The sequence below is a fragment of the Lactuca virosa genome, chromosome 1, assembly GCF_052849685.1.
Source record: "Lactuca virosa cultivar CGN04683 chromosome 1, Lactuca_virosa_CGN04683_v6, whole genome shotgun sequence".
In the NCBI taxonomy this organism is placed as follows: Eukaryota; Viridiplantae; Streptophyta; class Magnoliopsida; order Asterales; family Asteraceae; genus Lactuca; species Lactuca virosa.
In genome coordinates, this window is record NC_136426.1 from 177,320,717 (window position 1) to 177,326,904 (window position 6,188).

Below are 6,188 nucleotides of genomic sequence, written 5' to 3' on the forward strand. Positions count from 1 at the left end.
AAATTATGGATTTTAGGGCTACTAATCATTAATTAATTAATTAATTAATTTATTAAATAAACAGGGTGTTACAACTCTCCCCCAATTAAATAAACCGTACTTGCAACCCCAAACACAAATACTAATACGGCCCAAACGCTGAAACTGCCCGAACACTGATCTGCCTGAAGCAGTATGTTGCAACATGACTGCTTTCCAAAATCTACCGAGGCCTGCCTGGTCTCAATTCGTCCGATAATCATCTGAAATATCGGGTTCCAACCCGACTACGGAGCCAAAAGACTCATACACAGTCGCTCTACACGACTTCTGAATGAAATCCTTCTCTAGAACTAGTTGTCACTAGTTATCATGCCACTGTGTCTCTGACAACCTAACGATCTAACCGATCGGGTCCATGCGTCGAATCCTATCATCATCAAATCCAAGGCTAAAAGTGATTGCCACCTAACCGATGGTAGCCTTACATCACAAGCAATCTTATACGGTCCATTGCTTTCCATATCCCATAACTGCAGTGACGTTCCTACAATCTTATCACTGGCTCAATCAGATCTAATCCATCTGGGAAATTCTGACATCCAATCCGTGGATTTCCATATCTTCATTACTACACCCGAACTGGTGGGTACTACTGGTCCTTCCACGTCCTAACAACGCGCTCAAACTATCTACCAACCTAGTGAATGCTACGACTACCCGTAGTCTCACGACACTCTATCACTATCTGACCGCTAGTGAATGCTACGGCTACCCCCGCAGTCTTACAACACTTCCCATGCTAACATACCACTAGTGAATGCTACGGCTACCCCCGCAGTCTTATAACACTTCCCATGTTAACTGACCACTAGTGAATGCTACGGCTACCCCCATAGTCTTACAACACCTTCCAAACTGGTTCCAACACGCACTCGACCTAACACATCACCGAACTTGAGTCCTAACCTGAACTCTAACCTGGTTCCCGAAACCTGCTATCACGTGACCCCACTGTATCACTACCACACTCATGCCTATGATCAAAGCGTCACAGTAAACCATGGAATCATCTACACCCTCTGGCAGGGTGAGAATCGGTGCCTCGCACAACCACTGTCTGAGAGTCTCGAAGGCTGTCTGCTACTCAGGTCCCCAACCAAAGGCCACCGATTTCTTGGTCAGTCGGGTCAAAGGAACCGCAATCTCAGAGAAGTCCCATATAAATCTCCGGTAATAACCTGCTAGACCCAGAAAACTCCGAATCTCAGATGGAGACCTCGGAATTTCCCACTGCATCACGGCCTCTATCTTTGTCAGATCGACTAGAATACCCTTCTGGTTGACAAGGTGCCCAAGAGATTGCACCCCACGCAACAAGAACTCACATTTGGAGGACTTTATAAAATCACACCGATGACAACCTGTGCTTACCAATGCTAGCGATTAATCACCGGTTAAGCCTTAAGATCGCCCATACTCGGAAATCCTGATGAGTACTCTTGAAATCTGGTCCAGTCTGACCCTTCAATCCACCTCTCATAATGACTACTGGAGGTCTTAATCTTCACCCAGGGCTGATGAATCCTCATTCCCACCCCCAATCTTGCAGCACCATTTCACTCTAACCGAGCACAACCCATGCGTAAATACAATTCTCTTGATCATCTAATGATCACCCACTTATGCATCTAACACCCGCAACTGACACTACCCTCTTCATGATACCAGTCCTGTCCTGGCGACGGTAGTGCCTTGAACTCCAAAGTTCATCCCTAGACAATTGTCGACCACACCTGAACAATGATAGAGCCCCTGCACGCTGACTTCACTGGAGAACTATCACTCTAACCCTGACCGAGGATCTTCCAAACAATACTCCTGCACAGATCTCGACAAAGATCCAGGATGATAACGGTACACGCGGAACTCATCCGCAAGGTACACCCCTCTGTGGGTTCATCAAGGACCTTTCGACATGCAGGATGGCATATATGATCCTTGATAACCAAGACACTAGCAGAAAACCGACCCGAGGTCTGACTTATCCAAACTCACTCACAATTCCAAAGCGATACGTATTCCCAACATCCATCTAGCAGCAGTAGAAGATGACATACCCGCAACATCTGGAGGGATAGAGATCACCTTCAGCTGACATGACCAACCCCGCCACACTTGTAGCAGCCTAAACCCTCGGAGCGACAAACTCCCTTGTGCATTTTCCCGTACGTACAGTACTGACTCCGGCCCTGCTGGCCTTTCACATGAAGATCAGAAGTCATGGATCTCATCCCGGGACCCTCTACTATATGCACCTGGAACGAACCTCTTTTCCCAGGGTGCTCCAAATCGATCTCGCATCCGCAACTCTTGGAAATCATATCCTTCATGGTCTGACACCCTGTCACGCTCACTTGCCAATGGATAAGCTGGAACAACTGGAACATCCTCTGTCCCCAAACTAGGTCACAAACTCTTCCCTGAAGCTTCTCAGATTCTCCAAGACTCTCACCGATTCGAGTATGGATCCTGTGCTTTCAGTACTACGAGCCCAATACTACCTTCCACACCTATCCATACTTTCCTCAGCAATCCTCCCGAATTCTCCAAGTCACTTCCTCAAACTGCTACCCACTGAAACATATCCTAGGCTCTCCTAGGTTCCCGAACTCGCCCAGTCCTCAGCTGCTGAAACATTCCCAGTAATGTCAACTAGCTATTTCATGAATATAGCTAGCTCACATTACTAAGAGTCCCACAAAGCACAGAGCAAGCAGCATTCAGACAATGGAAAATCTAACCATCATATTCCAATCAAACCATTCTATCCTTTACGCAGGAGTCTGTAGATGCAATTCAAAGGTTAATACAATCAGGCATAACCTAAACAGGCTATCTTATCACTGATTGATCAGTACTAGCATGCAAGTCTACAAGCACATACAATAGGCATAAAAGACATCCTCCTAGATCCTCAACCCTAATCTAGCATGCAGTTCTCAAAATCATATCATAAGATAACATGTATGGGTATCTTGCAGAAAACATACTTGAGCTCGGCTGATTGCACGCATCACAAACCTTGTTCTTTTCAAAGTTCTCTTCCCTTTTCAAACTACTTTTTATAAAATGATTTTTACTTTTGAAATTTTTTTCTTACCAAGTCCTTAGTTTGAGTTCAGACATACTCGAGATTGTGCCCGAATCCCTCAAACCAAGGCTCTAATACCAACTTGTAACATCCCAAAAATACAGGCCAAAAATTTCGTTTCAATTAAGTTATTACATAAAACCATTAGTATAAAAACATTCATAATAATATCTCATGTCAAAACCAAAGTGTCAATAATCACAACATAGTATCATAAAACCATATCAGAGTGTAATCCCAAGCATCTCGTGTGCGGAAAACATGGTGTGATGCGTTGCGATCGAGCCGACTCCCTTCCTTTGAAAACGAAGTACCTGAAACCAAAACTGAAAACAGTAAGCACGAAACTTAGTGAGTTCCCCCATCATACCACATAATGCCTATCCCTCGGTATCTTTCAACCGGTATCTGTCTGGCATTATTGGGAGCTGGACTCCCCTTCGGCATCTTTCAACCGTTACTCGGGAACTAACATCCCCTTCGGTATCTTTCAACCGGTAACCGGGAGCTAACCTCCCCTTCAGTATCTTTCAACCGGTAACCGGGAGCTAACCTCCCCTTCGGTATCTTTCAACCGGTATCCAGGGACTATTTCACCCCCTATCACTATCACATAATAACAGGTCATAAACATATTGGTTCCATGATAACATAACATAAACATACTAAATCACATAATGGCATATCATAACCATACTGGTCGCATAATATCATATCATAAACATATTGCTCACATATTGGCATATCATAACCATACAGGTCACATAATATCATATCATAAACATACTGCTAGGCATGCATGGGTTCTGTCCACCCCTTTGATATCTTTCAACCGCTAACCGTCTTCGGTATCTTTCAACCGGTAACTGGGGACCATTGTACCCCTACTACTACTAACACATATCTCATAGCATCCCAGCACAATAAGCATAACAAATAATGGCAACCAGATAATTATCACAAAGACAATCATCTCAAACATAATCACCTACTGTTGGGCCGACATTGGTGCCTTAGACCCACTCCTACTGGAAGGTAACTCACCTCACACTGCTGAAGTCCCGCAGACTCAACCCCACATTGCTGAAGTCCCGTAGACTCAACACCAGCTGCTTGATGACAGATTCCCGAACTGTCAACACCAAAATAACACCCAATTAATAATTGAGTCCCAACACATAACCATAAATACATACTTGGATAATTACTACATTACCTCAAGGTTGGCTTTATTCAAGCCCAATGCCCAAACCATAGGCCCAAAGTCAACTATAAATCAAAGCCCAACATATGACCCAATTTTTCAAATTGGGCCCAAACCTTTGCATGGTCTCATAATCACATAGGCCCAAACTATGTCCCATTTATGGCTCAATTTTCCAAATTGGGCCCAAACCCTCATATGGGTCGTATCCTAAGCCCATCAACATATTCTAGTCCATAAGATTATTCTTGGATGGTCCATTAATAATCCAATTACCAAAACCTAATGGAAAGGCCCAACTCAAGGCCCAAGTGAAATTAGGGTTTCACATAAAATGACGATTACGATTAAGTGTTTTTCACTTAACCCATTAAGGACTTAACCCACGAAGGACTTAATCCACTAAGAACTTAATCCATTAAGTCCAATATTGCTTAGATTAATTTCTGCCAATGATTATTATTTAATATTTCAAGTTATTAAATAATTCCCGTGTGTGTCCCGATAAATTCTCAAAGTTAGGGTTTTATTGGCATTAGAGTTTTCCAAACCCTAATTAGAGTTTCCAAACCAAATACTAGCCCATTTATCAATATGTTGGGCCTTTAGGTCAATTAGGGCTTTTATTGGGCCTATTAGGCCCACTAGAATATCATTAAGCCCATTAGTCACATGTTTGGGCTTTTAGGTCCATTAAGCTTCATTGGGTTCTTTAGGTCTTACAAGGCCCATTAGGGTTTCAAGCAACCCAAACGAATCAAGCTCAACGAGGCAAGCACACCGCCACCCGACACGGCGGCCGGTGGCGGCAGGAGGCGGCAGCCACCACCCTAAGGTGGTGGTTTTCAATTTCTTTCCATTATTCCTCTTTTCTAATTACATTTTACAATGGTAATCTCCAAAATAATTCACACAACTAAGCTAAACACACACACACACACAGCCACCTTGTGGTGGCCGGCGGTGGCTAGTGGTGGTGGTAGCTATTCTTGACTTTCTGGCTAGACAAAACACACACAACCCACCAAAGAAAACATAAACACATCCATCCATAATTGCTTCTGATCTGCGAGATGTACCCCAGCCACCCTCCCGGTGGCCCACAGCGGCAACAACAAACATTTTGGGACGACAGCCACCACCTCACGGTGGTGGCGGTGATCTCCTTTGGTTCTCAGTCAAGCAATAGCACACCCCGACGAGACCTTGCTCGGAATCTGGACGCAACCACCCACGGCGGTGCATAGTGACGGCAGCAGCAACAGCGGCGTCGAAGTAACAGTGAAAGGAGGTGGCGCAACCGACGACGGCCTCATCTTCGCAGAAAAAGGCAGCGTAGCGGCTCGACCATGGCCTACAGCAGCCCCTGAAGTCGTCGTTCTTCCGTTTCCCCACGACTGAAATGACACCGCCCATCGTTAATCTCCGTCTTCAGCCACCACGGAGAGGTAGCAGCAGCAACGCTCGACTCGGCGGCGGGTGGTGTCTGCTGGAAATGACATGCTCATCGGACTCATCTGATTGGAACCACGAAGAAGGGTGGCGGCTGGAGAGCTTCCGACGATGGCGGCTGCAACTATGGGTTAGGTTTAGGGTTAGACGGGTGCTGATGTCTATATACCCCCGTCTCATAAACTTTTCTCCATAATAACATCTTTGGCCCCTCCTTTCCCTTTTTCTTTCAAAATTAATACGAACTTTACCTTCTTAACCCCTGATTCCACAAATCTTTACAATATAAATCCAGAATTTACATTTTACCCCTTGCTTCCATAATTCCTTCCATATTGAGTCCTAATTGTTACCACGCAGCCCCTGTCTTCAATATTACTTACAAAACTAATCTGCAAC

At 44.7% G+C, this 6,188-nt stretch overlaps 1 long non-coding RNA gene across 1 annotated transcript; it reads right to left on the reverse strand.

Moving 5' to 3' along the window:
• Nucleotides 1–3,232: 3,232 nt before the first annotated feature.
• On the reverse strand, nucleotides 3,233–5,906 carry LOC145161811 (uncharacterized). The gene is made up of 3 exons (XR_013738690.1): nucleotides 4,350–5,906; nucleotides 4,178–4,265; nucleotides 3,233–3,447 (listed from the first exon to the last, which is right to left on the reverse strand). It is a non-coding gene; the product is annotated as an uncharacterized LOC145161811 (long non-coding RNA).
• Nucleotides 5,907–6,188: the final 282 nt, after the last annotated feature.